The 8,975-nt window shown below is 44.5% G+C and overlaps 2 non-coding genes across 2 annotated transcripts; both read left to right on the plus strand.

Annotated features, from left to right (window-relative positions):
• The first annotated feature begins 4,844 nt into the window (after positions 1 to 4,844).
• TRNAF-GAA (transfer RNA phenylalanine (anticodon GAA)) lies at positions 4,845 to 4,918 on the plus strand. Its single transcript has one exon. It is a non-coding gene; the product is annotated as a tRNA-Phe (tRNA).
• Positions 4,919 to 5,112: 194 nt separating this feature from the next.
• TRNAP-UGG (transfer RNA proline (anticodon UGG)) lies at positions 5,113 to 5,187 on the plus strand. The gene has a single exon. It is a non-coding gene; the product is annotated as a tRNA-Pro (tRNA).
• Positions 5,188 to 8,975: the final 3,788 nt, after the last annotated feature.

Genomic DNA, 8,975 nt, shown 5'->3' on the forward strand with positions numbered 1-8,975 from the left:
GAGAACCAGAGTCCTTTGATGAGGCCCTACAAGTGGAAGATTCAACTAAGTGGGAGCAAGCCATGGATGATGAGATGAGCTCACTTGAAAGGAATAATACGTGGGTGCTGACTGAGTTGCCTACAGGAAAGAGAGCTCTGTTGAACAAATGGGTGTTCAAAATCAAGGTTGAACCAGATGGCAGAAGGAGGTTTAAGGCTCGGTTAGTAGTTAAAGGATATTCACAAAGAAAAGGCATTGATTATGCTGAGATCTTTTCTCCAGTTGTGAAATTAACTACTATCCGAATTCTACTGAGTATTGTTGCATCGGAGAATTTGCACCTTGAGCAAATGGATGTAAAAACGGCATTTTTACATGGAGATCTAGACGAGGAGATCTATATGCAACAACCCGAAGGATTTGCAGCTCCAAGCAAGGAGCACATGGTGTGTAAGCTCAATAAGAGCTTGTATGGACTGAAACAAGCACCGAGACAATGGTACAAGAAGTTTGACTCCTTCATGAGCAAGAGTGGTTTCCACAGAAGTGAAAAGGATCAGTGTTGCTACCTCAAGAAATACACTGATTCTTATGTGTTTCTACTCCTGTATGTGGATGATATACTAATTGCTGGATCAAGTATGAGGGAGATAAACCACCTGAAGGCAAGCTTGTCTTCAGTATTTGAGATGAAAGATTTAGGTGCAGCGAAGCAGATCCTTGGGATGAGGATTTCTCGAGATAGATCTGCTGGCACATTAAATCTATCCCAAGAGCAGTACATTGAGAAGGTGTTGTCCAAATTCAAGATGAATAATGCTAAACCCAGGACTACCCCCTTGGCAAATCATATTAATTTGTCAAAGGGGCAATCTCCCAAGACAGTTGAGGAACGTGAGCACATGGCATCAGTTCCGTACGCTTCTGCAGTTGGGAGTTTGATGTATGCTATGGTCTGCACTAGACCTGACATAACACATGCAGTGGGAGTTGTTAGCAAGTACATGGCAAATCCAGGGAAGGAACATTGGGAAGCTGTGAAGTGGCTTCTAAGATATCTGAGAGGTACATCCAATACTACACTTTGTTATGGCAATGGCAAAGTAGTTCTGCAAGGTTTTGTGGATGCTGATCTGAGTGGAGATGTAGACTCCAGCAAGAGCACATCTGGGTATATCTACACTATAGATGGAACAGCAGTGAGTTGGATGTCTAAGCTTCAGAAATGCGTTGCTCTTTCATCTACTGAAGCTGAGTACGTGACCATAGCTGAAGCTGGAAAGGAGATGATATGGATGACAGACTATCTAGAAGAATTAGGCCGGAAGCAGTGCAAGAAGATCCTTTATACAGATAGTCAGAGTGCCATACAGTTGGTGAAAAACCCAGTCTATCATTCAAGAACAAAACACATTAGAAGACGGTACCATTTCACTCGCAGGTTAGTGGAAGAAGGCGATATGTGTTTGGAGAAGATAGAGGGTGCAAAGAATCCAGCAGACATGTTGACAAAATGTGTTGATGTTGGAAAATTAAAGCTATGCAAAGCCCTAATTGGTATGGTGTAGGATCAGTCTCCAAGTGGGAGAATTGTTGAGTTATGGAGTCTGCTCCCTGTATTTATAGCTTGGTCAATGGCTATATCCGGTAAAGCTATATATGGTACATAGCTATATATAGTAGATGGTTAAATCTGGTAAAGCTATATTTAGTAGACTGAACCATATATATATCCCGTCCAGTAAAGCTCTTAAATGTACTTTTCTATTCTCTGTACTCTCTTGTTGTACATGCCTGAAGTCATCAATAAAAAAATCCTTTTAGCCAGAGTTCTCCTTGCAACTTCTCTCTATCCTTCTCTTTGTGTTCATCTAGATCGAGCGTGTGCGTTGTTGTGCGATCCTAACAATTGGTATCGATCCTAACAACTCCTTCACCTTCTTTCACTGGGGCCGCAATAGCTCCTACTTTCTTTATAAGAGTTTGTTTTTCAAAGGTCAAATTCTTTCTATTCTTCTAGCCTGGCTACCTCTTAACCCACATTACATGCTTTCTAATGTGGCCATGATTCAGTCAGATCCTTTATCTCCTCCTTTTATCCATCCGGCCGTTCTGTAAGCCACTATCCAATGTATACCTTAGGCAGGACCAGCCCTCGCCCATTTCGTAACAAGGCCAAAGACGCCCGAAGAGAATGATGTTTGGAATAATTATTCTCAGCTGCATCTTTCTCTTTCGTCGTTATTCTTTTCATTTGAAAGAGAAGTAAGGCCTTCAACGTGTACTTCTGATGTATATCTTGTTGTGATTTAGCATTTCTTTATTCGTTTCTTGGATTCGCATCTAGGTGTATTCTCTCTCTCGTAGGTATGATGGTTTTGCCCCCCTCCCCTTATTCCCGCTAGTCTTGAGTGTGGGGACGGGGCCGGGGCTTCCTCTGCCATCACCATTCGACCTATCCAGTGAGTTCTCGTGGAGTGGGTCGTGGATTAATAATTATTATGGCAACCCAGATATATGAGGCATCATCTTCCCTACCTAACCTGGCTGCACCACATGCAGCTCAGCAAAATGTAGAGGGTGAGGGAGTTCCGCCCCGGGGCTGACCCTTCGAGCAGTACAGGAAGCATCGAATGCTCTTGTTACAGAATAGGCAGGAGGGTAGTAGGTTTGGATTGGACAATAAGGGCTTTGCTAGACGGTCTTGTCTTTCTCTTTGTGCAAATCCAGTGCTGGTGTCGAAGGTTTAGCCCAGTGAATCAAGCAATTGAATCAGGAAGCGCTGCTCCTCTACTCGGGATAAGGGCTGAAGATGGAGTTTCTGTTTGCAAGCGGGAAGCGAGCAATGCCTCTCTTGTGGCTTGTTGCTCTGCGCTGCGATTATGAAAGGGATGGGCCAAGCAGCAAATTAGCCATTCATTTTCTAATATGGTGTCTAGTTAATGGATTCTGCGTCCGCGTATAAAAGACCAGCAGCAAGCAGCTCCATCATCCACATCTCATATGCCAGGGGGTCCCATTCGTCATGTGCCGGATCCCATTCCCAGTAAGTAGAGCAGCCTTGAACCCATACCCTTGATTCCCGCCTTGAGCCTCAGCCCGAAGGCCCAAAGGTTGCTGTTTGGTCTGGATAAGCAGGCATGGACAGGCTCCTCGAGCGGATACCATTCCAATGGGGAAGTCTTCCCATTACCGGCGGAGAACTCAAAGGCTCCAAACTCCTTAGGTCTTGTTTTGTAAGCTTGAAGCTTTTCAACCTGTCGAGATTAACTTACAACTCCACTAACCTAAGCTTACCAGATCAAGTAGATCACTACCACTACCGAAACCCGTATCGGACACGCTTCTTTCTCGGCTTCGCCTCTTTCTGCCAACGCCGACCCTTCCCGTACGCTTTGAGGGACTGAGCCTTCCCCACCTTATTGGTCTTCTTTCCGCTGTCGCTGATAAATGTTTAACGTATAGCGCTCTTCCGCTGGTAAATGCCCTCCTTTTGTCTTCGCCTTGTGGTCCCGAGACATATGGTTTTGGTACAGAAAAGAAATGTCACCAAGGGGCCGCCTTATCAGTAGATCTCCCTCCTCTCGTACCTCTAGTAAACAAACTTCGAGCTGCTGAATTGGGCATAGAACAAGGGTATATTATTTTTCTGCTTGTTTTGAATGCTTGAAACGACAGACAAGTGGTGACTATGAGACGGCTTGCTACTGAGCCTCTTGTGTTCGTTCCATCTTTCTTGATTATGGGGTCCACGCAACAAGAGCGCTTCCTCTTTTTCTTTGCCACCATGAGACCTTGCCTTATTTGGTTGGTAGTGTAGGGGTGGAATCAACGCAATTCGTACTGGTAGTAGTGAGACGTCGCCTTCATTGGGTTGGAATAGTAGGTCTGTCTCTCGAGCCTTGTTCTCCGCGGTCATTCTCGCAGCCCTTGCCTTTCTCACTATCAAATCTACACCTGACTTGTTGAACCAAGCTAAGGTCACTAATGAATCTACATATCCTAGGGACGAGAAATTCTTCGTTGGTGGTAAGTTAACCGTGAATGGACTCTAACTCTAATGGCTGAGCTAGGTATGTATGCTTACCAATCTTGTCCCAAGCGCGCGGGAGACTGCCTCCTGTACCGATGTTAATTGAATGAATGGACACCAGAACAAGTTCGTGCTCCGAATCTATAAAGAGCTGCGTGCCTGAGTCCTTCCCCAAAAAGGATTGTTCCTTGTTGGTACGAGCTTTTCTTGTTCTCTTCTACCCTGGGATTGAATTGTTTTCCTAATGTTGTAAGGGACTCCCAAGCACATTCATTCTCTACCCTGTCTACTAAGAAAGAGAAGTTAGTGAGAAGATTCGCTTAATTGAATTGATCGTAGATGTATTGGGAATCTTCCTTGAATTGAGAGGAAGTAGGAGCATCGTGTTAAGACAAGGGCGGTGGGTAGGTAAAGACAGGGTGGGTTTACAATCAAAGCTCCAACTGTCTGTCATGCCTGGTAAACCACTAGGGTATGAATTTGGATCTAGGACCGGTAGCGGGCAAAATTACGTGCGTGAGAGAAAGTCTTGGTGGAGCCGAGGACGGAATAGCACAACTTAGTGACTAGGAGCGTAGGGAGAGCCCGTTGCACCTTGTTTTTGTTTGACCGGCCTATCCTCTTTCGAGAAGCAAGCTCCCTCCGGTTGTTCAGTCCCTGGGCGTCTCTCGGTTTTTGTGTTGGGAGATTAGGCGGCAGTTTCAAGACTCGAAAGCTTGACGAAGAAGCAAATCAAGCCCTAACTACTCTTTCTTTGAGTAAAGGGCTTTTACTAGTCAAGTGGTAAGGTAGGGCGTATTCTTTGAAGAAAACAGACTTTAGGAAAGGGGTTCAGGTAGCTCAGCTGGTTAGAGCAAAGGACTGAAAATCCTTGTGTCAGTGGTTCGAATCCACTTCTAAGCAAAGGGTCCAAAGGACACGTAGCCGGGACCTGATTTGGAAATGAAAATGAAAGAGGAAGCACAAAACAAGTAGATTTGATAAACAAAGCTGTAGATTACTCGGATTGGTTCTCGCGTCCCTGTGCCAAAATGGGCGAGTTTGGTTTGAGTGTTCATCGATTGGGTAGATCCATATGCTCCGGGGGGGGGGTGAGACGAGGTGTAGCGCAGTCTGGTCAGCGCATCTGTTTTGGGTACAGAGGGCCATAGGTTCGAATCCTGTCACCTTGATAAAGAGGATGATCTCCTTTTCTATCACACGTAGAATTGTCTGTCATTCTTTTGTCTTTCCCCTGACCTTATCAGTCATCAGGCAGGGTTTTGGTATCATATATCGAGATAATTATTATGAAAAAGCTATTCCACTGGTGTGACTTAGATACCCTTTCTTTCTTTGTGGTATCAGTCATGCTATTTGAATAGCCTGAAATCATCATAGCCTCTCCACCGGTTCCGAAGACTCCTTCGGCATCAATGTGCTCCAATGAAAGAGATCAGACCCTTTCCTTCACCAGAACCGGAGCGAGCTCTTTTCACACGCAATCTCGAAGCCCAATTAGCTCACGGACTGTCTCCTCAACCCTGGCGAGTACGAGAGCTTGGTAAGAGAGAATGTCGAATGAGAAAGACATTCGATTACGGCAACTAACTAGATAGCGAACTTTTTGGTAGAAACTGAATGATCCCTTGGCTCGGGCAAGAAAAGGAAAAGGTAAGAGTACTTACTCTTATTCCGACGATAGGAAAGTTTGAGCTGAAAGATTGAATCACACCGGGTAAGAAAGGCGGGCTTAGCAGGGTTCTCCAAACGTATACTTATTAGGTTTCTCCAAACGTATAAACAAAAAGAGGAAGCAACCGGTCCTGAAGAGGATACCGATATGCAGACATTCTCGCATGGAAGAACCTAGCTGAACCGGATCAAGGGTCCTAACCGAGTCCGACTGACCTTCTTTGGCTGGCCCCCGCCCCTTGTAACAAGGTCAACCCGTACGTGCTCCTTTCGTTTAGCGAGATAGCTTACCAGCTCTTTCGGCTCCAGCAGTATGAAAAGCGGAATCCTCATCCTGAGTCGAGTCCGCATTGCCATACGAATCGACATCGGACAAACCAAGAACTCCTATTTTTTCTTTAACGAAAGCAGATATAACAGTTTCGAGAAAACAAACCAACCTCTTTTAAAGAAGGAGTCGCTCCGCCTTGATCACCGTGGACATACGCAGCTCCCGCTTTACCTTCGCCTACCGGGAAAAGGAAAGTTCCCTCACGATAGGCCCTCCCAGCTCCCGAACGTCTTTCTATCAATCGAGAGAGGTACAGAATAGTACAACAAACCAACAAGACAAGAATGGACTCATAAGATGGGCGGGAAGCTATTTCATTTTGTTATCCGCCAAGGAAATGAGAAAGGAATTCTCTATACACGGCTGAGAGATGACCGTATTGTTGCACATCCTGAATAAAGTACCGTAGGCAAGCTCAGTGAAAATCAAAGCGTGTAGAACTAGAACTCAGCTTTCTCTTCGATTCGTAAACTTCGGATCTGCCTTTCGTCTCCGGGTGACTGAGAGAGAATTTGGGCCTGGCGTGCATCCGGTTCGGTCAACAATAAGGTACAAAGCAGATTGATTAAATGGGCTTGAAGTTCCATTATCGTTAGGTCGAAGATCTCTACTAGGTTTAGTGCACTTTCGTAGTTGCGAATGTTGCCGTAATCCATGTATTTCTCATTTCGTGTTAGTGTTGAGTTATGGAGTCTGCTCCCTGTATTTATAGCTTGGTCAATGGCTATATCCGGTAAAGCTATATATGGTACATAGCTATATATAGTAGATGGTTAAATCTGGTAAAGCTATATTTAGTAGACTGAACCATATATATATCCCGTCCAGTAAAGCTCTTAAATGTACTTTTCTATTCTCTGTACTCTCTTGTTGTACATGCCTGAAGTCATCAATAAAAAATCCTTTTAGCCAGAGTTCTCCTTGCAACTTCTCTCTATCCTTCTCTTTGTGTTCATCTAGATCGAGCGTGTGCGTTGTTGTGCGATCCTAACAACTGGTATCGATCCTAACAACTGGTATCAGAGCAAGGCAAAATTCACCACGATCTGTGAAGATGGAAAGTTCAAAGATTGGAATTGAGAAGTTCGATGGATCCGATTTCGGTTTCTGGAAGATGCAGATTGAAGATTATCTGTACCAGAAAGATCTTCACGAACCTCTGTTGGGGGTGAAGCCGGATACCATGACCACGGAACAGTGGAAGCTCAAGGATCGACAAGCCTTAGGGATGATCCGGTTGACGCTATCCAGAAACGTGGCGTTTAACATCATCAAGGAGAAGACAACGTCAGATCTGATGAAGGCGCTGTCAAATATGTATGAAAAACCGTCGGCTATGAACAAGGTGTATTTGATGCGTAGATTGTTCAATCTACAGATGTCTGAAGGTGGACGTGTTGCGGATCATATAAATGAATTCAATATGATCATAAGTCAACTGGGTTCGGTGGAAATTAATTTCGAAGATGAAATTAAAGCGTTGATTTTGATGTCATCCTTACCCGAGTCATGGGATACTGTTGTTGCCGCAATCAGCAGTTCCCGAGGATCTGATAAACTGAAGTTTGATGAAATTCGAGATGTAGTTCTCAGCGAAAGTATTCGCAAACGGGAAACTGGAGATTCATCAGGCAATGCTCTCAGTGTTGATCGAAGGGGAAGAAGCAAATCAAAGAGCTCAAACAAACATGGGCGTTCAAAATCAAAGAACCGGGGAAAATCTCCAAACAAACCCAACGTAACGTGTTGGAGCTGTGGGGGAAAAGGACACTTTCGGACAGATTGTACAAAGCTAAAGAAGAAGCAGAATCATAAATCTGAAGATGATGATGATTCTATATACACAACAGAAGATGCTGAGGACGTTTTAATCCTTAGTGTGGATAGCCCAGCTGAATCCTGGATTTTGGATTCAGGTGCATCGTTCCATTCGTCTCCAAGTAAGGAATTGTTTCGAAATTTCAAATCAGGAAATTTCGGGAAGGTGTATCTTGCCGACAATAAAACCTTGGAGATTGAAGGAAAGGGAGATGTCTCCATACAAACTCCAGCAGGAAATCAATGGACATTACAAGATGTCAGATACATTCCTGGTCTCAAGAAGAACCTGATCTCTATTGGTCAGTTGGATAGCACAGGCTATGCAGCAGAGTTTGGAAAGAGTTCCTGGAAGATTGTGAAGGGGGCCATGGTTGTTGCGCGTGGCACAAAATCTGGAACCTTATACACTACTGCAGAGTGTATAAACATGACTGCTGCTGCTGAGAGTGCTTCCAATTCAAGTCTATGGCACAATAGACTTGGACATATGAGCGTCAAAGGAATGAAGATGCTCACTGCGAAAGGAGCTTTAGACGGCTTAAAATCTGTTGATATGGGTCTTTGTGAGAGCTGCGTTATGGGCAAACAGAAACGAGTTAGTTTCACAAAGGCTGCCAGAGAACCGAAGAAAGTGCGGTTGGAAATGGTCCATACAGACGTCTGGGGACCATCTCCAGTTTCATCACTTGGTGGATCAAGGTACTACGTCACCTTCATCGATGACTTCAGCAGGAAGGTATGGGTTTACTTTCTGAAACATAAGTCAGATGTGTTTACCACCTTCAAGAAGTGGAAAGCTGAAGTTGAAAATCAGACCGGCTTGAAGATCAAATGCCTGAGGTCTGACAATGGAGGAGAGTACAACAAATCAGAGTTTATAACATTTTGTGCAGCTGAGGGAATTAGATTAATAAGAACAATTCCCGGTAAGGCAAGACAAAATGGTATTGCAGAAAGGATGAACAGAACCTTGAATGAGCGAGCAAGAAGCATGAGGATTCATTCTGGATTGCCAAAGGCATTCTGGGCTGATGCTGTGAACACAGCAGCATATTTGATTAATAGAGGGCCGTCAGTACCCTTGAAGTTCAAATTGCCCGAAGAAGTATGGACAGGAAAAGAACTCAAGTACTC

Source organism: Cucurbita pepo, chromosome 10 (assembly GCF_057944985.1).
Source record: "Cucurbita pepo subsp. pepo isolate OVF chromosome 10, ASM5794498v1, whole genome shotgun sequence".
In the NCBI taxonomy this organism is placed as follows: Eukaryota; Viridiplantae; Streptophyta; class Magnoliopsida; order Cucurbitales; family Cucurbitaceae; genus Cucurbita; species Cucurbita pepo.